Source organism: Sardina pilchardus, chromosome 1 (assembly GCF_963854185.1).
Source record: "Sardina pilchardus chromosome 1, fSarPil1.1, whole genome shotgun sequence".
In the NCBI taxonomy this organism is placed as follows: domain Eukaryota; kingdom Metazoa; phylum Chordata; class Actinopteri; order Clupeiformes; family Clupeidae; genus Sardina; species Sardina pilchardus.
In genome coordinates, this window is record NC_084994.1 from 38,285,335 (window position 1) to 38,310,202 (window position 24,868).

Consider the following 24,868-nt stretch of genomic DNA (forward strand, 5'->3'; position numbering starts at 1 on the left):
AGTGGCAATTACATAAACCCCCCCCCCCCCCCCCCCCCCAGCAGGGGCCCTCATTTAACCTTTCCTATAAAACACTTGGACAAACCACGCAATACGATACAATACAATACAATACAATACACAAGGAGAAGAAACACTCGCGGGAGCAGCAAACCCACAGATACGGGTATCGGTCGGTGTGTGTGTGTGTGTGTGTGTGTGTGTGTGTGTGTGTGTGTGTGTGTGTGTATGTTTTCTTGGCACAGAGGTTTCGGTGACGTCGGAGTTGTACTGTATGTGTCGGGTGGGCTGCATTGGCACGCTATACAATGCAGTTGCCCTAATCAACACCACGTCCTGTCAGCAGCTCTTTCTTGTTCACAGGTGTACAGTAAGGTGCTGCTGAGGAAATAACACAAACATGAAAGAGAGTGAGGGGAGGGTGGGGAGAGACGGAGAGAGAGAGAAGAGGTGGGAGAGAGAGGGAGGGAGAGAGAGAGAGAGAGAGAGAGAGAGAGAGAGAGAGAGAGCACAAGACAAAATGAGAAGGAGGGAAACCGTATGAAATCAAGCAAGCATGCGAGAGATCGAAAACCTGAGATTGAAAAAGATAAAAATTAAGCAAAGGTGAAAGAATGAAGGGAGAGAGAGAGAGAGAGTGGCAGAGAGAAAAAGAAGAGAAAGAGAAGCCAAGGGAAGGGAAGAGAAGAGAAGACAGGTCGGAACAGCAGAGTAACGTCATCATCAGAGCGGAGTGACGCAAGTGCTCCCCTGACAGACATGTCTGAAAACAACCCATGAATAGAGAAAAAGAGATAACAGCATGCGCGCGCACATACACACACACACAGACGTTGATTGTTATGAATACACACGCAAGGGTCTCCCCTCTTTTGTAGTGAGGTGTTTAACACACAAAGGTGCACCTGTGATGTATAAATTGTGCGTGTATGTGTGCGTATACATGTGTGTGTGTGTGTGTGTAGCATGAAAAAGAGAATACAACAGTTAGTCTGGATATGTTGACACACACTCGACACAGTCCCACAAGTATGAAGCATAACAGTGTGTGTAAACATGTAGCACAGTGTGTAGCACTGGAACCACTACAACCTTACCACGACTCATGACAGTTAGTGTGTGTGTGTGTGTGTGTGTGTGTGTGTGTGTGTGTGTGTGTGTCCATTGCATGTGAGCTCATGGGAATTGGTGTGAGGCCGCCTGGTATGCGTGCTTTGTGTGTGCGTGCGCGCGTAAAATTTGCGTCACAGCAAGGCACTAGCGTGCATGAGGGCCTCGGTCACTGCCAAAACAAACGGGCAGCGAGGCGGGCAGCCCTGGTGCTGGCGGTGTCAGAGGTGGCTGGCAGCAGCCGTGCCAAGCGCGAGTCAACAATATCGTCACTTTCTCCTGCCACCCAACAGACCGTGGCCGACCTTTGACAAGTGGGCATGAATGCCATGTGTATGAAAGTGTTGATATGATTGTGTGTGTGTGTGTGTGTGTGTGTATGTGTGTGTGTGAGTGTGAGTGTGTGTTTGTGTATGCATGCGTATGTGTGTTTGTGTGCGTCAAGAGAAGCAAGATACTGAATTAATGTTTACCTGCATGTCGACGAGAGCATTTCCACATGCAATCCCCCCCCTCCCCCCTCCCATTCCTTCCTAGTTATTTCACTACATTGCATGTCAATGCAATGTACTGTTATCCCTGTTCTTCTTATCGTCTTTATTCTTCTTCCGACCAAAATCAACGATCAAAGGCTCTAGAGCCACTGAACCGTTTGACGTCCCGTTTGACGTCACTCAAGCACTCCTACAAAGGTCTTGAAACGGAGATTTGTTCTATTATTTTTCACATTTGTGAACTTTATACTTTTTGAGATATTTACGATAAAAGAGTTCAAAAATCCCATAGACTTAACGTTGAGACGCTTTGGCGGCAGAAATGGATTGTTACGTAGTGCTCATTAAGCTACAGCTGTAGCAAAGAATCCTTCATTAGCCAATAGCCATCTGCTCCGCTTTAACCCTCTCTGGCTGTAAACACTAGTGACTAGGAAGCAATCTAATGTTGATACCATGCCACGGAACGTTATCGTCTTCGTCTTGTCTCCTGCAGTAACCCACTCCTATCTTGCTTCGTTACAGTAACCGGTTAGCTCTAGGTGACGTTGTGTGGGAACACCTAATAGTTTGACAATAGTTAGACAATCAAACCCTAACGTAAGCACTGTATTTAGCTAACGACAATCAAATTTAACGTTAGCTTCTAGCCACGCCAGTCTTAACTCAGCGTCCAACCTGATAAACATGCCAGTTGTACCATTTAGGTTTAAGCCTTCTTCTCACAGTCGTTTACAGTACAAGCTACATTGTTATTCTCATCATTGCCATCATGTTTGTTGTTAGCAAGCTAGCTAACGTTATATTTGCTATATCATTTCCTCAGCCTACCCGTTGCTGCATAGCATTCGTTTCACTGTAGGTGAACTTCAGTAGGCCTACTAAACAAAGTGTCAGCGCTTGCAACTCGTTTGAAGTTGGCAAGTCTATTATTTTAATAAATGAAGAGTTCCAAAATACTATCCACAATTTTAATGCATTTTCATGAATCACTGTTTAAATGTGGGTTTACAAGTAATTTCAATGGAACTGTGATGGGTTATTGTTATTCATCTATTCTTATTGTGTCATACAGTATGTTGTCTTTTTAACAATGTTTTACACAGCAAGCTTTTTACATTTACATGCAATGGTAATTCCTTCCATGGAATTACATTTCTAGTTAAAAGTTGTAATTTAGCTATTAGTAGTTACCATAATTTCCCAACTATTAGCCGCGGCATATACACTGATTTTGCTAAATTTCTTCAGCTATGAGGCGTTAATAGTTAATAAATGTCATTAAAATGGCTTTTAACTCGCATAAAACACTGTCCTGTGTTTTATACACAATGCGGCTAATAATACACAGGAAATTACTCTATACATTTCGCAATAATTTATAAAAAAAAAATATAAATAATTTAAGCCTTATTGTGTACCGAGCAAGTGGAGTGAGACAGACAGTTGCATCCAAGGGAATATTTTTGAAGCACGCCGACGCTACTTGAAACCGTAACATGCGCTTTAAGACCTGAGCCATGTTGGCGAGAAACAAGGCCTTTGACAACCATGAGCACCAGGCTAAGCCAGTGATTCATTACCCAGTCGGGGAGTCGGGGAGTCGGGGAGAGACCAGCAGCGGTACGTGAGTGTGTGCATGTGTTCCTCCTGCGCAGGTATGCGGCTCCGCTCTATACATATATACGCCTGCAGGCAGAACGGGAGACTCGGAGCTGCGCAGTGTGTTGCATCTGTGGGTCTCCATTAGCACGCATGGTGTACACGACATTGTCCTGCTACGTGTGCAATGCACTTTGAGTGTGTGTGTGTGTGTGTGTGTGTGTGTGTGTGTGTGAGAGAGAGAGAGCCATATGAAGAATGTGTGTGCCAGATAATGTGAATGTCAGTGAAAATTTCAGAGTGTTTTTGTTTGTGGACTGTGTGCATGTGTAAGTGTGTGTGTGTGTGTGTGTGTGTGTGTGTATGTGTGTGCTTGTCTTGAGTGTGCTCGTCTTTCTGCCCAGCATGTGTGCAGACTTCACTGTGTCTCAGAGGTTGCACATTTGCCCTAACTTTTTTTAACACCCTACTCCTCTCCATAACACACCCCTGGCTTGTACTATGCTGTTGGTGTGTGTCTGCGTGTGTGTTTGTCTCTGTGTGTCTGTGTGTGTGTGTGTGTGTGTTTGGACTTTGGCCAGACAGGCTGTGTGTTAATGATGGGGCTACGTGCGGAGCGTGAGGCTTCGCCAGCACTGCAGCACACACACCCCACCCCTCACCCACACCACTCATTGCTACTATTAACTGCAGTAAACACATTTATCACTGTGTGTGGGGGGGGGGGGGGGTTGGGGGGGGTCGGTGCAGAGAGAGAGGTGGAGGGAAAAGAGGGATAGAGTGGGTAAGAGAGGAAGGGAAAAGACTGCTGAGTGTCTCTCTCTCTCTCTCTCTCTCTCTCTCTCTCTCTCTCTCTCTCTCTCTCTCTCTCTCTCTCTCTCTCTCTCTCTCTCTCTCTCTCTCTCTCTCTCTCTCTCTCTCTCTCTCTCTCTCTCTCTCTCTCTCTCTCTCTCTCTCTCTCTCTCTCTCTCTCTCTCTCTCTCTCTCTCTCTCTCTCACACACACACTTTGATTCATTACTTAAATCCACCAAATATATTTCCAGAGATAGCCCTGTACACTATTAAGGGCACATACTGTATATTGCCCAAAACACTGTGCCCAACCTGGTGCTACCAGCTGCAGATCAGACCAAGCCCCATGTTGTTGCCATCTGGCCCTTGTCTTCAATAAGACAAACGGTAACAAGCAAATAATGCAAAGCAAATCACTCACTCACTCCCTCAAAAACCGGGGAGCCAAGAGAGGTTTGGTTCACATCCTTACAAACTGACCATCCATTTCTAACCTCAACAATGCAAATTACTAACAATGCTGTTTGGCAAATTGGAATATGTTCTTCTGGCTATTTAAAACATTATGGAACATAAATAATGAATATCAATATTCCAAGACTTTTTCCACCAGAAAAAAAAAACAAATACTTTAAATGAATTTAGAATATAATTAAACTATCTAGCTGTAATCAGCTTTCCCCCCTGTACATACAACCCAGGCCTACATGTCTACTAGCAAGATTAATTTTCCATCACATGGTTGTTCAATGTTAAGCAACATGTGCATGCATTATGCAGTGACAATACAGCACCATGTCTTTGGCAGAATTGGGCTTAACTGAAACACACAGACTCTAATGTAAGCACCTTATAGTAATCAAATATAATCTCTCCTCCAACCAGTGCCCATGTTGATCCATACATTACCTAGTTAATTTTTCAGCAGGTTTCAACAAATTAGGTTCTAAACTAATGCATGACCAAGTTCTCTGAATTCACTACGGTCTCAGAGATGGATTTAGAGCGAAAGAGTTAAGTATGGCGTGGGAAGCCTATTGCTTCCGAGCGGTGATTTGACCGCAGCCTAGAATGAATTTCCAAAACTTCCAGAACAATAAAAGAAGGGTTTAATTTAGAAATGTTATTTAGCTTAGTTAGTTTTACAAGTGTATTTACAACTATTAGGAGCTAACCTAAACATTTAACTTTTCCCTCGTCATTAAATAAATTCCTGAACATTTACCAATTAATCCGTTATAAGCCTCCACATCTCTAATCCAATGCTGATGCCAACCCTTTATGTGAAAGGGTTGGCACTTAACCTCAGTTAAGGTTATAAACAGGACTGGTACTAATATAATGTTATAAACAGGACTGGTACTAATATAATGTTTAATCTTTAACAAGACCAAAAAAAAATTCAAATAAATAAATATACAAAAAAAGAAATAACAGTAAACAAGCATACGGTCTCTCAACTAACAAGAATTATCATTATTATTTTTATTGAAAACCAATGAGCTATGAGTTATGTTGTTATGACTAACTAGGGCATCACCTTCAATTAATCAATGAATGTTCTAGGTTTACGGTTAAGCAAGAAACAAACACACAACTCATAAGCGCTTTCCATCAATCAACCTAACCTGCAGAACTTCTCATTCAGCTATGCAGTAATGCACCCAAACCACCATGCTAAATATTTAAAAGCTCTCACAGCACATTAATACAAAGAGATGAGCTAGCATAGCGTGATACGCCTTTTATCCGTGTGTACCAACTGTATCGCTGTTGGTGTTGGTAAGGTTTGTGTTGCATGCATTTTCTGTGGCAAGATTACTCGATTTTGACCAAAATTCTCAAAAAACTGCCTCGAATGAGTTTTCATTTTTTTAAGGAACCATTTCAATGTTGAGCAAATAAATGAGTGAGTAAATAACTAAATAAAACAAATAAACAAACAAACAACACAACACACATATAAATAAAACACACACCCCCTCATCTTGCCTTGACCATCCTTCATGGATTAGTCTTTAGGAAACAGCGTGAAGTCTATTGGTTCCTTGCTATGAGCTCCAGCCTCATGGGAAACATCATTAGTAGTATCAACGGAGCGAGGCAGAGGGCAACAGAGCGAAGCAGAGTGCAACAGGTGTTAGTCGTGGACTAACGGCTAATCACAAATGCCTCAATATGCTGAACAAAATACTATGACACCACTTTTCACTATGCAACAACCGCCAAAAGTTAACGAGGTTAACGAGAGTAAACGGAAAAACTAAGTTAAACGAAAAAAAGCTGACAAGACCGGCGCAGACATTCCAGTGCTCTCCACTTTCGACATTCGATTACTTTGACAACATTATTCTCAATACAATATCGCACCACCAGCGGAGATGGTGTCAGAATTCAATGCTGCTGTGCGGGGTTGTATTTTGAACTAGAAATGCAATTCCAAGGAATTACCAGTGCATGAAAATGCAAAAATAGATAGATAATGTAGATATGGTTACTAAGGTGTAGCTAGGGTAAACATGGTGGTTGCATAGTTTACAGAGAGTTGATAGTGTGAAGGTAGACAGTTAAAAGATGAAACATTCCAGTTCTAACTTAACTAATGATTTCTATTCATGTTAAAATGTTGATTAGCTAACTTAGCTAATGATTTCTAGCAGTTATGTTAAAAATGCTAATAATGTTAGCAATGCTAACTTTATTAACAATGCTAACCAGGTTGATTAGCTAACTTAACCGATGATTTCTAGCAGTAATGCTAAAAATGCTAACTATGCTAACAATGCTAAATTTGCTAACAATGCTAACCAGGTTGATTAGCTAACTTAGTTGATGATTTTTTGCAGTAATGCTAAAAATGCTAACTATGCTAACAATGCTAACTATGCTAACCATGCTAACTAGCTAACTTGCTAGTGAGGACTTTTATTTTGAAACATTTGTTGCTAGGGTTTCCATGGTGGCCACTATCAGGAAACAAGAAGTCACTGCAGTATAATCATGTTGGTTGCTATGGAAACGGTCATAAACACTTAATTTGAATGGTTGCTATGTTGGTTGCTAGGTACATGGAGGTTTCATGTAGTTGACTGGAGGCATAGTGGATGATAACTGACAGTTGGAATGGTTGAACAGTTAAATAGTTGAGTAGTTACAATGGTTAAATGATTTAATAGTGTATTATTGCAGTGAGGACCTTTATTTTGAAACAGTTGTGGACAGAGGAAGTAGTGAAACAGGATCTGTAGTCTTAATGAGATTGTATGCTTAAAGCCTGAGACAGAAGGTGCCTCTCATATAGCGTTTACGCGTCCTCTCTCGCTCCTCGATCCTCACTGATCTACATAAAGAATGATGGAGCGGCAACAATGGGATAGTCTAGCCCTTCTTCTATCTTTCTTTATGTAGATCATTGAGGATCGAGGAGCGAGGGAGGACATATAAACGCTGTTTGAGAGGCACCCACAGTAAATACTTTAAAAGTTGTATGTAGTCTAATTAATGTTGATAGACAGAATGTTTAATGGATGTTGATAGGCAGATTGTTTAATAGATGTTGATAGACAGTTTAATGGGTGGATGAGTGAATGGTCTGAAGAAGATGAATGGATAGAATGTTGGATGGAATGTGCCTTATATTCTTGTAGAATGGAGAGACACAGCTCTCTACTGAGAGTAGTGGATACAGATACAGGTGTAATCAATTTAACTGGCTAGTCTTAAGAGAGCCAGCCTGAGACAGAGTAGATTGTTTAAAAGTTGAATGTAGAGCGTCTAATTGATGTTGATAGGCAGACTGTTTAGAATGGGTGGATGAGTGAATGGTTTGAAGAAGATGAATGGATATAAAGTTGAATGGAATTAGGAGGACTTATTTTGATACTGTTGTGCGCAGAGGATACAGGGGAACAGAATATGTAGTCTTCAGAGAGATTGTAAAGCCTGAGAGAAACTGACAGTTGGTGCCCAGGTGGCCGGCCACCTGGCGTAAGATTCTAATTGCTGCCGTGATGTCATAATGAGCAATGTTAAGTCTATGGGGAAATAGCTCAATGTTAAATCTATGGGGAAATCGTTTTTTAATTCATAGTTTAAAAAGTATAAAAGTTACAAAGTTGAAAAATACAAAGCACACATGGCATAAGCGAGACCTACGCAACAAAGTTTGAATGAAGTTTCTACGTTAAACGGTTCAATCTGAATTGCGTGCGTTAGAAGAAGATTAATAACTAGAAATGCAATTCCAAGGAATTACCAGTGCATGAAAATGCAGAAATAGATAGATAATGTAGATATGGTAGATAAGGTGTAGCTAGGGTAAACATGGTAGTTGCATAGTTTACAGAGAGTTGATAGTGTGAAGGTAGACGTTTTAAAGATGAAACGTTCCAGTTCTAACTTAACTAATGATTTCTATTCATGTTAAAATGTTGATTAGCTAGCTTAGCTAATGATTTCTAGCAGTTACGCTAAAAATGCTTATTATGCTAGCAATGCTAACTTTACTAACAATGCTAACCAGGTTGATTAGCTAACTTAACCGATGATTTCTAGCAGTAATGCTAAAAATGCTAACTATGCTAACAATGCTAAATTTGCTAACAATGCTAACCAGGTTGATTAGCTAACTTAGTTGATGATTTTTTGCAGTTATACTAAAAATGCTAACTATGCCAACAATGCTAACTATGCTAACCATGCTAACTAGCTAACTTGCTATTGAGGACTTTTATTTTGAAACATTTGTTGCTAGGGTATCCATGGTGGCCACTATCAGGAAACAAGAAGTTACTGCGGTATAATCATGTTGGTTGCTATGGAAACGGCCATAAACACTTAATTTTAATGGTTGCTATGTTGGTTGCTAGGTACATGGAGGTTTCATGTAGTTGACTGGAGGCATAGTGGATGATAACTGACAGTTGGAATGGTTGAACAGTTCAATAGTTGAGTAGTTTCAATGGTTAAATGATTTAATAGTGTATTATTGCAGTGAGGACCTTTATTTTGAAACAGTTGTGGACAGAGGACGTAGTGAAACAGGATCTGTAGTCTTAATGAGATTGTATGCTTAAAGCCTGAGACAGAAGGTGCCTCTCATATAGCGTTTACGCGTCCTCTCTCGCTCCTCACTGATCTACATAAAGAATGATGGAGCGGCAACAATGGGATAGTCTAGCCCTTCTTCTATCTTTCTTTATGTAGATCATTGAGGATCGAGGAGCGAGGGAGGACATATAAACGCTGCTTGAGAGGGACCCACAGTAAATACTTTAAAAGTTGTATGTAGATAGTCTAATTAATGTTGATAGACAGAATGTTTAATGGATGTTGATAGGCAGATTGTTTAATAGATATTGATTGACAGTTTAATGGGTGGATGAGTGAATGGTCTGAAGAAGATGAATGGATAGAAGGTTGGATGGAATGTGCCTTATATTCTTGTTAAGAGAGACACTGATACAGCTCTCTGAGAGTCTAGTTGATACAGGTGTAATCAATTTAACTGGCTAGTCTTAAGAGAGCCAGAGTAGGCCTACTCTTAAAGCCTGAGACAGAGTAAATAATTTAAAAGTTGAATGTAGATAGTCTAATTAATGTTGATAGACAGAGAGTTTAATGGATGTTGATAGACAGATTGTTTAATAGATGTTGATAGACAGTTTAATGAGTGGATGAGTGAATGGTCTGAAGAAGATGAATGGATAGAATGTTGGATGGAATGTGCCTTATATTCTTGTAGAATGGAGAGACACAGCTCTCTACTGAGAGTAGTGGATACAGATACAGGTGTAATCAATTTAACTGGCTAGTCTTAAGAGAGCCAGGGTGTGCTCTTAAAGCCTGAGACAGAGTAGATTGTTTAAAAGTTGAATGTAGATCGTCTAATTGATGTTGATAGGCAGACTGTTTAGAATGGGTGGATGAGTGAATGGTTTGAAGAAGATGAATGGATATAAAGTTGAATGGAATTAGGAGGACTTATTTTGATACTGTTGTGCGCAGAGGATACAGGGGAACAGAAAGTCTTCAGAGAGATTGTAAAGCCTGAGAGAAACTGACAGTTGGTGCCCAGGTGGCCGGCCACCTGGGGTAACATTCTAATTGCTGCCGTGATGTCATAATGAGCAATGTTAAGTCTATGGGGGAAATTGTAATAGTTTTTAACTAATAGTTTAAAAAGTATAAAAGTTACAAAGTTGAAAAATACAAAGCCCACATCGCGTAAGTAAGACCTACGCGACATAGTTTGAATGGAGTTTCTACGTTAAGCGGTTGAAGCTGATTTGCGTGCATTAGAAGAAGAATAATAAGAAGAAGAAGAAGAAGAAGAAGAAGAAGACCGAGGAAGAACAGTACAGTGCATTTTCATGCACTGTAACTAGAAATGCAATTCCAAGGAATTACCAGTGCATGAAAATGCAAAAATAGATAGATAATGTAGATATGGTTACTAAGGTGTAGCTAGGGTAAACATGGTGGTTGCATAGTTTACAGAGTTGATAGTGTGAAGGTAGACAGTTTAAAGATGAAACGTTCCAGTTCTAACTTAACTAATGATTTCTATTCATGTTAAAATGTTGATTAGCTAACTTAGCTAATGATTTCTTGCAGTTACGCTAAAAATGCTTATTATGCTAGCAATGCTAACTTTACTAACAATGCTAACCAGGTTGATTAGCTAACTTAACCGATGATTTCTAACAGTAATGCTAGAAATGCTAACTATGCTAACAATGCTAAATTTGCTAACAATGCTAACCAGGTTGATTAGCTAACTTAGTTGATAATTTTTTGTAGTTATGCTAAAAATGCTAACTATGCTAACAATGTTAACTATGCTAACCATGCTAACTAGCTAACTTGCTAGTGAGGACTTTTATTTTGAAACATTTGTTGCTAGGGTATCCATGGTGGCCACTATCAGGAAACTAGAAGTTACTGCAGTATAATCATGTTGGTTGCTATGGAAGCGGTCATAAACACTTAATTTTAATGGTTGCTATGTTGGTTGCTAGGTACATGGAGGTTTCATGTAGTTGACTGGAGGCATAGTGGATGATAACTGACAGTTGGAATGGTTGAACAGTTCAATAGTTGAGTAGTTTCAATGGTTAAATGATTTAATAGTGTATTATTGCAGTGAGGACCTTTATTTTGAAACAGTTGTGGACAGAGGAAGTAGTGAAACAGGATCTGTAGTCTTAATGAGATTATGCTTAAAGCCTGAGACAGAAGGTGCCTCTCATATAGCGTTTACGCGTCCTCTCTCGCTCCTCACTGATCTACATAAAGAATGATGGAGCGGCAACAATGGGATAGTCTAGCCCTTCTTCTATCTTTCTTTATGTAGATCATTGAGGATCGAGAAGCGAGGGAGGACATATAAACGCTGCTTGAGAGGGACCCACAGTAAATACTTTAAAAGTTGTATGTAGATAGTCTAATTAATGTTGATAGACAGAATGTTTAATGGATGTTGATAGGCAGATTGTTTAACAGATATTGATTGACAGTTTAATGGGTGGATGAGTGAATGGTCTGAAGAAGATGAATGGATAGAAGGTTGGATGGAATGTGCCTTATATTCTTGTTAAGAGAGACACTGATACAGCTCTCTGAGAGTAGTTGACACAGGTGTAATCAATTTAACTGGCTAGTCTTAAGAGAGCCAGAGTGTACTCTTAAAGCCTGAGACAGAGTAAATAATTTAAAAGTTGAATGTAGATAGTCTAATTAATGTTGATAGACAGAGAGTTTAATGGATGTTGATAGACAGATTGTTTAATAGATGTTGATAGACAGTTTAATGGGTGGATGAGTGAATGGTCTGAAGAAGATGAATGGATAGAATGTTGGATGGAATGTGCCTTATATTCTTGTAGAATGGAGAGACACAGCTCTCTACTGAGAGTAGTGGATACAGATACAGGTGTAATCAATTTAACTGGCTAGTCTTAAGAGAGCCAGCCTGAGACAGAGTAGATTGTTTAAAAGTTGAATGTAGAGCGTCTAATTGATGTTGATAGGCAGACTGTTTAGAATGGGTGGATGAGTGAATGGTTTGAAGAAGATGAATGGATATAAAGTTGGATGGAATTAGGAGGACTTATTTTGATACTGTTGTGCGCAGAGGATACAGGGGAACAGAATATGTAGTCTTCAGAGAGATTGTCTGCTTAAAGCCTGAGAGAAACTGACAGTTGGTGCCCAGGTGGCTGACCAGCTGGGGTAACATTCTAATTGCTGCCGTGATGTCATAATGAGCCATGTTAAGTCTATGGGGAAATTTTTAATAGTTTTTAATTTATAGTTTAAAAAGTATAAAAGTTACAAAGTTGAAAAATACATTGCACAGGTCTCCTTAGTAAGACCTACGTAGCAAAGTTTGAATCAAGTTTCTACGTTAAACGGTTCAAGCTGAATTGCGAGCGTTAGAAGAAGTAGTGGAATAATAAGAAGCCTAGGAAGAACAGTACAGTGCATTTTCATGCACTGTAATAAGAAGAATAGGAAGAACAGTACAGTGCATTTTCATGCACTGTAATAATAAGAAGAAGTTGCGGAAGAAGACTTGGAATAACAGTACAGTGCATTTTCATGCACTGTAATAATGGGGTCTCTGAACGACATTTTATCGACCAAACAACAAATTCATTCATTCCTTAAAAAATCGATAGATTTATAAACTATGGCAATATTCATTAGTTGCAACTTGCAGCCATACAGCCATACAGACAGTCAGAGCCCTCGCTGTGAGAAGTGTGGCAGCCCGAGTCCCAGATCGGCCCGGCCTATCGGGCGGCTGAGAGGCGGCGCTACAGCTGATGATGGTGATGGTGCGGGCCGGGGGGACTTTCCACTGGAAGTGAGCTGAAGAGGCCGCGGACTGGAGCCAGCAGCGGAGGCGGCCCAGACCGGAGGGAGGGAGGGAGGGAGAGAGAGAGGGAGAGAGAGAGAGAGGAGAGAGAGAGAGGGAGGGAGAGAGAGGGAGGGAGAGAGAGGGAGAGAAAGGGAGAGAGAGGGAGGGAGAGAGAGGGTGGGGGGAGAGAGAGAGAGGAGAGAGGGGAGAGGGAGAGGGGGGAGAGGTAGAGGGGGAGAAAGAGAGAGAGGGTGGGGGGGGAGAGAAAGGAGGAGGGAGGAGAGAGGGAAAGAGAGGGAGAGAGAGGGAGAGGGGGAGAGGGAGAGAGAGGGAGAGGGGGAGAGGGATAGAGAGAGAGGGATAGAGAGAGAGGGGGAGAGAGAGAGGGAGTGGGAGAGGGAGGGAGAGAGAGAGGAAGGGGAGAGAGAGAGAGGGGGGGAGTGGAGGTGGTGGAGGAGGAGAGGAAGTGAGGAGGAGGCTAAGGAACAGGTGATGGAAAGAAAGGACAAGAGGAAAGGAAGGGAAGAGGGTAAAGTGGAGGTGAAGAGAGGAAAGAAAAAAAGCAAAGGAGAGGAAGATAAGGAGGAGAGGAAGGAGGAAAGAAGAGACCAATGGGAGGGAGGAGGAGAAATTGATATAGGTGAGGGAGGTGGAAGAGGAAAAAGGGAGGCAGTACAGTAGTGAAACTCTCTTATTATTCACATCACCTCTCAGCTTTCTCTAGCTCTCAAACACAAACACAAACACACACACACACACACACACACACACACACACACACACACACACACACACACACACACACACACACACACACACACACACCTTTGTCACTTGCAAAAACACCCTTCTCCCCCTCTAAACACGACGAACACAAAGATGCACGCTAATTGAAAAACACAGACTTTCTCTCTCCTTGTCTCCATCTCCACACACACACACACACACACACACACACACACACACACACACACAGAGAGAGAGTGTGTGTGAAGCAGTGCCAAAGTATCTCCGGCCGCGCTGCTGTAAACATAATACTGCACTGAGATCTGAGGTTCCGGAGTCCTGCTGCATGGACGTCAGCAGAGGTTGAGGCCGTGCTGGCAGCCAAGGCCAACCAATGTGAGGGAGGGAGGGAGGGAGAGAGAGAGAGAGAAAGAGAGAGAGAGGGAGAGAGGGAGAGATAGAGAGAGAAAGAGAGAGAGAGAGAGGGAGGGAGGGAGGGAGAGAGAGAGAGAAAGAGAGGGAGGGAGGGAAGGAGAGAGAAAGAGAGAGAGAGGGAGGGAGGGAGAGATAGTGAGAGAGAGAGAAAAAGCAAGCTTGACATAATGAGAGGGGAGAAAGAAAGGGCTGGTGAGGAAAAGGCACAAGAGAGAAAGCAAAAGAGGGAGAGAAGAGAGGGATTCCACCTGAAATCCTTCAGTAAAAACATTCGGCTTAAAACAAATAAAGAGTGGGCCTAAAACATCGCGCAACGAAATGACGCAAACTATCTAGGACTGCGTAGACAAAATGACCATTTTGAGATATCCGATTAGGGTTAATATAATTATGGAGATGACTTTAGGATTCATGCAGAGGGACATACTGGAATAGTGAACAGAAGCCACACGAATAAGAGGAGAACGAATGAACGAGTGCAAAGAACTGGGCAAGAAAAAAAAGAGAGGAAGAAGAGGGACAACTGGATGGCTAGATGGTGACGGATCAGACGGACAGAGAGGTGTGTGTCCTGCTTAGGTCGTGTCCTCTCTGGGCCCCGTCAGCATTAGTGAGGAGACGAGGGGGCCCCTTTCGCCATGCTCCATCCCCCAACGTGGACAAACAAAACGCACACAAGCACGCCACTAATGGCCGCTCCTTCTGTAATCTGGCTGATAATAGCGACCGTATACACACACACAAACACACGCACACGCACACACTGAGAGTTAACTAAGCGTCATACGCCAAGCTTGATCATTATTTTTCATTGCAAGTTAATCTATGTAGCATCTGCATACAATGTACATGGAGGCATGCTGAACAACCAAAAGTGTGTTCATGTGCACGTATGTATGAGTGAGTCCATACATAAGAGTGGCCAAGCGTATGAAATGATAGTGTGTACGTGTGTGTGTGTGTGTGTGTGTGTGTGTGTGTGTGTGTGTATGCGTGCGTGTGTGTGTATGTGTATGTGTATGTGTGTGTGTGTGTGTGTGTGTGTGTGTTGGGGGGGGGGGGGGGGGGGATGCACAGACGCCACACCACACTACCATGTGATGAGTTGAAGGCTAGCGAGGCATATCTTTTCAGTTGGCCCTGAAAAGGGACCCCGCGATTGGCCCCAAGCACACTCTGTTCTCTGGGACGTCACGTCACCGTGACGTACGACCACCGCTACAGTGGCCAACGGCTCTTTTGTTCCCATCTCACATGCCTCAATCAGCCGGCTTTGAGACGGAGTCCTCACGACGTACCTCACAGATAATTCACACAACTTCATCAAACAGATCAAATAAATAGGATTCTATTGCAAGAATAGTACTGTGTAATGACAAAACTGTACATGGCATGGCGTGCTGCTAACGGTCTACAAGAAAGGACCTAAAAGTTGCAAACTATCTCTGCTTCAAAAGTACTATATCAAGGGCTGAGAACCAAAGGGACGTAAGTGACATTTCACCAACTTTACAGGAGAGCCAAAACAAATCTAACTGCTTCTATATGTTCACAGTTAAAGAGCTTTGGTTTTTGTTCAATAATATATATTTATAAATATATTATTTCTATAATTTTGTCAGCTAAGAGAGCTCATCAAGAGCTATCAGGTGATATAAGCATATAACTCAATTTTGACCAAAATGTCACTTACGCCCCTTTGGTTCTCAGCCCTCGATATGTCCCATCGTTACTACCAGACGCTTTAAGTCTGAACTGACATGTTTATCTGACAGATTTTTGTTATGGCTGCAAAAATGTGCTGATTTGTTGAAAGGAAAAACATAAAAAAAAAACAATAATAAAAAAAGGGATGTCCTCTGCTATAATCAAACAGATGCCGATGCATTACCAGCCTAAACCCAGGCAACCACAAACAAAAAACGTGTTCCATCTGTTGAGCATATCAGAGCAGCACAGATCACACATTGTACCTTTTTAGGGGGTCACACAGAAACGTCGCTCTAGCTGCAGAGCTTCCCATATGTGACCTCAGGACACCCTTATAAATCACTTCCTGTACATCAGGTTTGAGCTTCTTTGGCTTCGCTGCTGACAGAAGCGACACCAAGCTGGAATGAAACATGTCATCGATCCGATTCCGATGCCATACAGAGTTACATAAATAACTGCACTACACCTGATATACGATATGATATGGCATGGCATGCCCATTGATAGGAGTTCATGAACCTTTTAACTAATGGAACTCAGGCTTCAGCTGCTGCTGCTATTACGAGTATTACAACACTGTTAATGCTACCGCTACTTTTCCTAATGGCTGCGGTTACTGCTTACTGCTTATTAGCAGTGTGTTACTACAACTAAGTATACTACTCTGGTGCTGCTGCTATTACTGCTAGTATTATTAGCAGTGCTACTACAATTAAGTATACTACTCCAGTGCTAACTGCACTAGCTGCTAGTTGTCTTGGTGTGGGTCTACTACAACTAGGTCTACATGCTAGCTGTATTAGCTGCTAGTTGTCTTGGTGTGACTACAACTAGATCTACAACTCTGACCTGGCTCCGGCTACCAGTGTTGATGTAAGGCTAATACAACTAGGTTTACCACTCTCACCTTACCACTGCTAACTCTAGCTGGGTTGGTGTGTGGAAACCAGAACTAGCCCTATCAATCCAGCACGAGTACTGCTAGCACAGGCGGTGCTGGTGTTTGGAAACCAGATCTAGCCCTATCAATCCAACAGGACTACTGCTAGCACAGGCGGTGCTGGTGTTTGGAAACCAAATCTAGCCCTATCAATCCAACATGACTACTGCTAGCTCAATCTGTGCTTGTGTGAGGAGACTAACACAAGCCCTATAAAACCGGCCTGATTAATGCAAACTCAGGTTGTGTTGCCGTGGGGTAACTAGAACTACTTCTAGACCTAATTAGCTCAGGCTGTGTTGGCGTTGGGTAACTGGCTGTGTTGGCATGGGATAAGTGGCTGTGTTGGTGTGGGGTAGCTGGCTGTGTTGGTGTGGGATAAGTGGCTGTGTTGGTGTGGGGTAACTGGCTGTGTTGGCATGGGATAAGTGGCTGTGTTGGTGTGGGGTAGCTGGCTGTGTTGGTGTGGGGTAACTGGCTGTGTTGGTGTGGGATAAGTGGCTGTGTTGGTGTGGGGTAACTGGCTGTGTTGCCATGGGATAAGTGCCTGTGTTGGTGTGGGGTAGCTGGCTGTGTTGGTGTGGGGTAGCTGGCAGTGTTGCCGTCGGGTAACTGGCTGTGTTGGCGTGGGTTAGCTGGCTTTGTTGAAGAGGGGTTCCTGGTTGTGTTGGCGTGGGGTAGCTGGTTGTGTTGCCGTGGGGTAACTGGCTGTGTCGGTGTGGCATGTGTCGGTTGTGGAACACTACCCTCAGGTCCAGCGGAGAAACGGATGGAACTGAGCTGAATCATGGCAAGTGTGTGTGTGAGTCACACGGCCTGTGTGCAGCGGACTCTGGGGGCCACAGGAAGGCCGGGGTGAGCTGGGCCCTCAAACACAAAGGCCAGGTGATCAGACACACACACACACACACACACACACACACACACACACACTCTGAATGTGCTATTATTAGCTATTAACAGAAAAAAAGATGCTGCGTTTCGCAACAGACCTCTCTGCACTGAATGCTGAAAACAAAAGCTCCTTTACATTCAAAGACCACCATTGCCTGTTTTCTTTATTTTTCCAATTCCGTGAAAATGGTGGTGAGACAGAATCTCTCTCTCTCACACTCACACACACACGCGTGTGCGAATACACCCACCCACACAGCAAAGGACGCCCTAAACTTGAGTGAAAAAACACACACACACACACACACACACACACACACACCTCCTATTATTAGCAAACAAACTTGAATGTAATGGACTACGGAAAACCCATATTTATTTTATTTGAGAGAAAGGATAAGGATGCCCTTTCCAGAGTTCTGAAGGTGCTTCCAAAGTAGCAGCACATTGTTTTGAAGCGCACCACTTGGAAGTAGCCTAAATATAAGAAAGTCAACTTTTATTTTCAGCTGATTTATGCAGGATGTCCTACCCTTCCTGACTTTCCAAAGATGCTTCCAGAGAAATAGGGTCTAATATGTTTCTTTTGAACTACAATTCTCGACAAAATCTTAGCCAGCCATTGTTATATTAGTTTTGATTGAAGAGCTTTATCAAGGATGCCACTGCTTGATATCCAGAGATTGTTTCCACAGAGAGGTGTGACCTAATGTGACCTGATGTAATTAATACAGTCCAGAGGTTATATGAAACTGCATGCACATTTATTTGTGCAAGTATGTGTGTTTGTGTGCGCTTGCTTGTGTACTCCAGTGCACATGTGCGAGCTTGTCAGAATGAGTCAGGAAATCTGAGGGGACGTGTGCGTGTGTGTGTGCGTGTGTGTGTGTGTGTGTGTGTGTGTGCCTTGCGTGAGTAAAGACGTGAAAAGCCAGACAGGCAGAGAGTTCATGACTCTCGGAGTTCGGGTCAGACGGGCGTTGACCTTCAGGGGTCATCGAGTCTCACAACTTCAACCGCGTGAATTCGCATCACGCTCGACCGCTTCAGTTCACTGACCCTTTCTCTCTTTTTCCGTTCGTTTACCCCCTCGGTCCCACTCTCTCACACACATCCACTGAAGACAGACAAGCGCAGAATTGATGCAACCTGCCAAACAACATAAGCTTAAGCAAATGAATCTGCTTGCAGGCACGCACGCACGCACGCACGCACACACACACACGCTTATCCACTCACAGGAAGTGTATGCAAGAACAGCAAGTGTAGTAAATTATTTGCTAAACAATGGCGCTTCACTGTCTAAACAGAACACAGTGGCACCTTCAGCAGACAGCCAAGGGATGTGTGTGCGTGTGTGTGTGTGTGCGTGTGTGTGTGTGTTTATATATAAGTAACATTAGGACGAGCCCTGGCACAAGATAACTCAAGACATCACCCCCCTCACTAGCTCCACGCATCACCCCAAAGGAAAGTATTTGTTTCCAAAAGACTGCTAAACAACGGAACTTGATCCGGTTGTCCCTTTTCCAAAACGCCTTTGTATCCTTCCTCTGTGTGTGTGTGTGTGTGTGTGTGTGTGTGTGTGTGTGTGTGTGTGTGTGTGTGAGAGAGAGAGAGAAAAAAAAACAATAGGCAGAGATAAACTTGGCTACTGAACTAGCCTCTCTAAATGTCCTGCTCCATCTACCAGGTAATTCGGAGGAGACACATGGCATTCATAGTTTAAATGAACAGCTTAATAGTGATGCATGTACTACACCTTGTCAACCGAATATATGGAGCTTTGGTTGGGTACCACTTTTCAGAGAGGAGTTACAGAATGGAGTGGAAGTGGAATCTCCACGTCCTCCTAGGACACGCAGAGTGTGATGGAGTCATGGCAACCGTACAATGAATCCACAACGGATGAGTACCGTAATTTCCCGACTGCATTTGTGTCGAGTTTGGGTTTAAACCGGTACAGTAGTTTCACCATAATTTTCCAACTATTAGCCGCCGCTTATACATTGATTTTGCAAAATGTCTTCAGCTATGAGGTTAATACACAGGGGGCAGATATTAATATGGTTTTGTTTCTTCTAACTTGCATAAAACACTGTGCTGTGGCTTATACACAATGTGCCTAACACACAGGAAATTACTGTATTGACCTCTGCACAGCCCGGAGAGTGAAGAGACATTAGTTCTGCGAGGGTGGGACCTTGTTCTATCTGGCCAAAAGAGAAATGTGCAATCAGTCTAGGGACATCACAAGGCCTTGATGAACTCCTGAAATCCATGCACACACGCACGCTAACACACACAAACTCCACGCACACACGCACACGCGCACGCACGCACGCACGCACGCACGCACGCACAGCAAAGGACGCCCTAAACTTGAGAGGAAAATAGATGACTAAATAAAAGCCAGGACTGGAGATGCACAACAATGGACAAAACACACATACACACACACACACACACACACACACACACACACACACAATTATCCATAACAATCATCTTTCTAACCGTGTTAAATCTGACAACAATGGGTGTGTGAATCTGTTCGACGAGGGGAAGTGCATGCATGCACCTGATTCATTCATACACACACACACACACACACACACACAGAATATGTTTTCCTTTCTTTAATTCTTCTTCCTTCCTTGGCGTGTGGTGTGCTCACAAAGCACTTCCTGTCTCACAGACCACAGGTGAATACATAAACACACACACAAACACAAACACACACACACAAACGTCCTTGGGATGAGGAACCTCGGGTAAACACAACATGTCCTTCTGTAGACTTACCTTCAAAACCTGGCTAAAGACACATTCTCCTTGCCAACAGGTTACACCTTGCCTCTGGCACACCAAATGTTTTTGCTATGCCATACTGAAGCTCTACAAAAAAAACCTCACTTATAGTTTTCTCCCCAATGTTTAGATTTTGGCGAACTTCCAGGGCAAGGAAGCAGTAAACCTTTTTAGCCGCCAATTCGAATTTCAGCTTAGTCAGCTGTAGCCAGTGGTGTAGTCTAGTTCGGGGTAGTGGATATACTGTGTGATGTAGAAGTTGTTTGTTTGTTTGTTTATTGGTTTTGTTTGACAGGGACCATGCATAGAATAGCTTCTATACCAGGGTTAGCTAAATAGCTAATTTGCACCTGTTAACTGTAGTGGGTATACTGTGATCAACCCCAAATGTTAACATGTATTCTTGCCTATTTTAAGTGGATATGCTGAGAGATGGTGATTTTAAGTGGGTATACTGCGTAGTCCTGCGTATCACATAGACTACACCACTGGCTGTAGCTGAGAGAGACAAGTGTTGCTGCTCTGCGTGAACTTTGCTATGCACAGTCACACAGCGAGCTGACAAGGTCCTAATCCAGAGGGTGAAGGTGAGCGAGGAGGGGGTAGGGAGAGAGAGAGAGAGGGAAGAGGGGAGGGAGGGGGAGAGAGAGAAGAGGGGAGGGGGGAGAGAGGGGAGGGAGTGACAGGAGAGGGGAGGGAGAGAAGGAAATAGGGAGAGAAAGAGAGAGCAAAGTGAATGGTCTGTTAAGATGTAAATAAGCTAAAGAGAAAGCCACGGCAAAGACAGCGGATGGATTGACTGATAGAACTTGTGTTGACCAGGAGAGTCCAAGGTAGACCACAGAGAGAAAGAAAAAAAGCACATGGGAAAGAGGGAGAGAGAGAGAAAGAAAGCAAGAAAGAAAGAAGGAAAGAAAGAGAACACAGTGGATAAGAGAGAGCGAGAGCCGGCCGTTAGCGTCTCCCCTCGTCAGCCATATGTCTTCTGGTCGGCTGGTTCAACAGGTTCATGTGACGGCCAGCGCAATAGCCACTAATGCCGCCGCCGGAAGCTGTGCCACATGCAGCCACGTGCTAGCGCTGACGTTTCCCCCCACGCTGCCTTCATACCAAGATGACTATCTCTCCACAGGACAGGTTAAACACTCCTCCATCAGAGACGGGACTTGACGAGGATTTGTGTTTTGCGCTTTTTTGGCAATAGTTAACATGATCTAATGCTTTATTTTGTGTGTGTTCAAGTGCATTTGTGTCTGGGAGAGTGAGTGAGTGGGTGAGTGAGTGAGTGAGTGGGTGAGTGAGTGGGGGACTGAGTGAGTGAAGGAGTGAAAGAGAGAGAGAGAGAGAGAGAGAGAGAGAGAGAGATAGAGAGAGAGTGTGAAAGAGTAATTGAGGGAGTGATAGAGTGAAGGACAGAAGGAGGGAGCATGTGATCCTGAAGTCTGATGCATGTCACAGCCCTCTAATTTACCAATAAGGACTGTTTTCATCAGTATATTTAAATGTCACTATGATAAAAAAAAAATCTGATCACAGTCTGATCACAACCTGGTACACAGGGGAAAAAAAACTTTGCAGGTAAGAGGTTCGACTAATTTCCCAATATGTTGGTGCTAGTAGCATCTGGTTTTCTCGAACTGCTATTGTGATTGTGAACTTGAGCTGAAGTCGAGCAATGCCCTAGCTTCTATCTCGGACAAAGTTAAAACATAGCAGAGGGCTATTTGTGAACGGCGGGGCACTGCCAAAAAACACTGGCCACAGCTATTCCGAGCCGTTGGTTTGAACAGGCGGCCCGACAGACAAGCACGCAAGATAGGGCAGCGTAGCACCAGTAATAGCGTAGCTGCCAATCAGGCTACAACATTAAAGCATGTTGCACCACAACACACTGATAGACTGTACTGTGTACACTGGGGCGTGATAATAGACGGAATCAACGGAACGGTACATCATGTACAGTGGGCAGGGGTGTCTCCTCTGTGTGTGTGTGCATGCTTGTTTGTTAGAGGTGTGTGGAGAGATGTGCATACCCATCCATAACATGCACGCATGCATAGAGAGATGGTGTGTGCGGGTGTCTGTGTGTGTTCAAGTGACAGTGCGAGCTGAGGACCTTCAGTGGGGCATATATCCAGGGCAGAGGTAACATGAGGACAACAACTGACCAGAAGAGACAAGGCCAAAGAGCCAAACAGCGGCCTGCATGCACATGTGCACAAGCACACACAGGGGTGAGAGTGTGAATACACGCGCACACACACACACACACACACACACACACACACACACACACACTCACACACAGTGAGCACGTACAGAAACAAACACACAAATAGGCTATGCACATACATGCCCATACCTCACAAACAAACCACAAAGAAAACAACAACACAAATGCACAAGGAGACCAATAAATAAATAAATACACGATCACATCTCGGAGGAGAGTGGCTCTGAGAGGCTGTGTAGACACAACAGCAACATATATTTTTCATGATATATAGCCCAGTTTTTAGCACTGTCAAATACTGTGCGTGTTGTGTTTTTTTTCCCCTTTACTGTAAAATGTTTTTGATTTTAAATTATTTTTGATAATATCATAATAGAGAATAGAGAAGAAAACTCAGATTCTGCCCTGTTAAGAAAAGTGTGTGTGTGTGTGTGTGTGTGTGTGTGTGTGTGTGTGTGTGTGTGTGTGTGTGTGTGTGTGTGTGTGTGTGTGTGTGTGTGTGTGTGTTTAAAGGAGATATCATCACAGGCCTTAGCCATGCTAGATATAATGACATAATATCAAGCAGAAAGTGTATTTTCAGTGAATGTTCAGAAACAAGAATGATAAAACATGAATTCTGAAGATTTGTAGAAGGGTCATTCCGTATCAAATCAGATAAGGCTGAATCAGATTTTGCACAAATGTTGTCTACAGTATATCAGTCAAACATGTTCAGAGAATGACTGAACCATTCAAACTGTTAGCTACCCTACAGGCTATTTGATCCAATGAACATGTCCAAAAAAATCTCAATATCTCAAATATTGCCACAACATTATCTACAGACAAAACACTAACTAATGCCATATGGGTAAACAAGTTTAATACTCTAGTAACACGTTTTATACTCTACATAGTAAACACTGGTTTATAATACTCTCTAACCACTCTTTCTTTAAATGCTTAGCAACGGCCCTGTCATACTGAGGACAAGGATCGTCTTTCATCCTAAAAAGTTGGGCATGCTAGAAATATAATTTTGTAATATATCGATGTTTTTTTTAAAATCCAAGGGCATAGAAACAAAACACATATAAAGTCTTTGGAATTGGACACAAATATTTCACAGGCCTTGACTTGGCTGGGACCTAAACACTGTGTAGACAAACTTCAAACAAAATCTGAGAAACTATTTTCCTGGACTCTGGTCTGGTGTGACATTGAATGACCCACAACAAACACAGAAATCTGATTGCCAATTTAATCATGCAGGTCAGCCCTGGATAACTGTCAACTTTTGTCAGATATTAATTGATGTTCTGTTTTTATCTCCATTTCCAGCTGACGGTTATGACAACTATGCAAGATATCCATGCTTGGTATTTGTGGCATTTTAAAGAGACTATGCTGTGTTAACACTGATTTATACACTTCAACCACTGAAGAGCAAGTCACACTCTTTGGGTTGTGTGAAATACAATATTGGGCCTAGTAGATGGACAGTAAGTTAACACACCAGAGCTTGTTTTTGCATTGCAGGCCTCTTCATGTGCTACGTGTGTTGAGGTTTCAAAGCAACCAACAGTGTTGTGGACTACAGACTAATAGTGTTGGACACGACTAGGTGACATCAAGGAGTATTTTCAAGTAGGTAGACTGTATGGGTCGGTGACAAACCCGGGTAAATTAACACCATAGCTTAAGCGGTCGGCATACCCACCCTAAAATAAGAGCGTTAGAATTGTGTTTCACTTGGTGAATGCTATCACTTCCAGGTTAACTGCACCCAGGTTTGTCACTAAAGCACACTACAGATACCCTTGGGCATCTCTCTTTTGCGACTTAAGTCGGTACATTTGGCGTACTTTATTGTGCTTGTTTAAAAAAGCATGTGTACATATGTCGTCTTGACTCTTGCTGTAAACTACATGCTTGCTAGTACACAGCTAACTATTTTATCACGAGATAGGCGTGGCGGAGTGTTCCCTTCAACTGCTTCCAGGTTTCTGGTAAATAACGTCAAACGGATGCGCCATGTGCAATTTGAAAGCTAAAAAAAGACTCATATTAAATAGAATTGGTCTCTCCAGTGCGTGACTAGGGACTAGTGGGCTAACTGAGTAAACAGTCCCATTGATTTCTCTTTGCAGTAACCCAAAGTCTAGTAAAAATCACGTGGCGTGCTTTTTGAAGTTTAACTTTTGAGGGGCGGTCGATTTGTAAACATTCTCCGCCACAAACATGTGAATTGTCCAATTAACGTCACATTCA

At 42.9% G+C, this 24,868-nt stretch overlaps 1 protein-coding gene across 1 annotated transcript in view; it reads right to left on the reverse strand.

Annotated features, from left to right (window-relative positions):
* LOC134089756 (egl nine homolog 1-like) overlaps positions 1-24,868 on the reverse strand; it is a 44,192-nt gene that overhangs the window by 18,054 nt on the left and 1,270 nt on the right. The gene's annotated exons all lie outside the window — the stretch shown is intronic.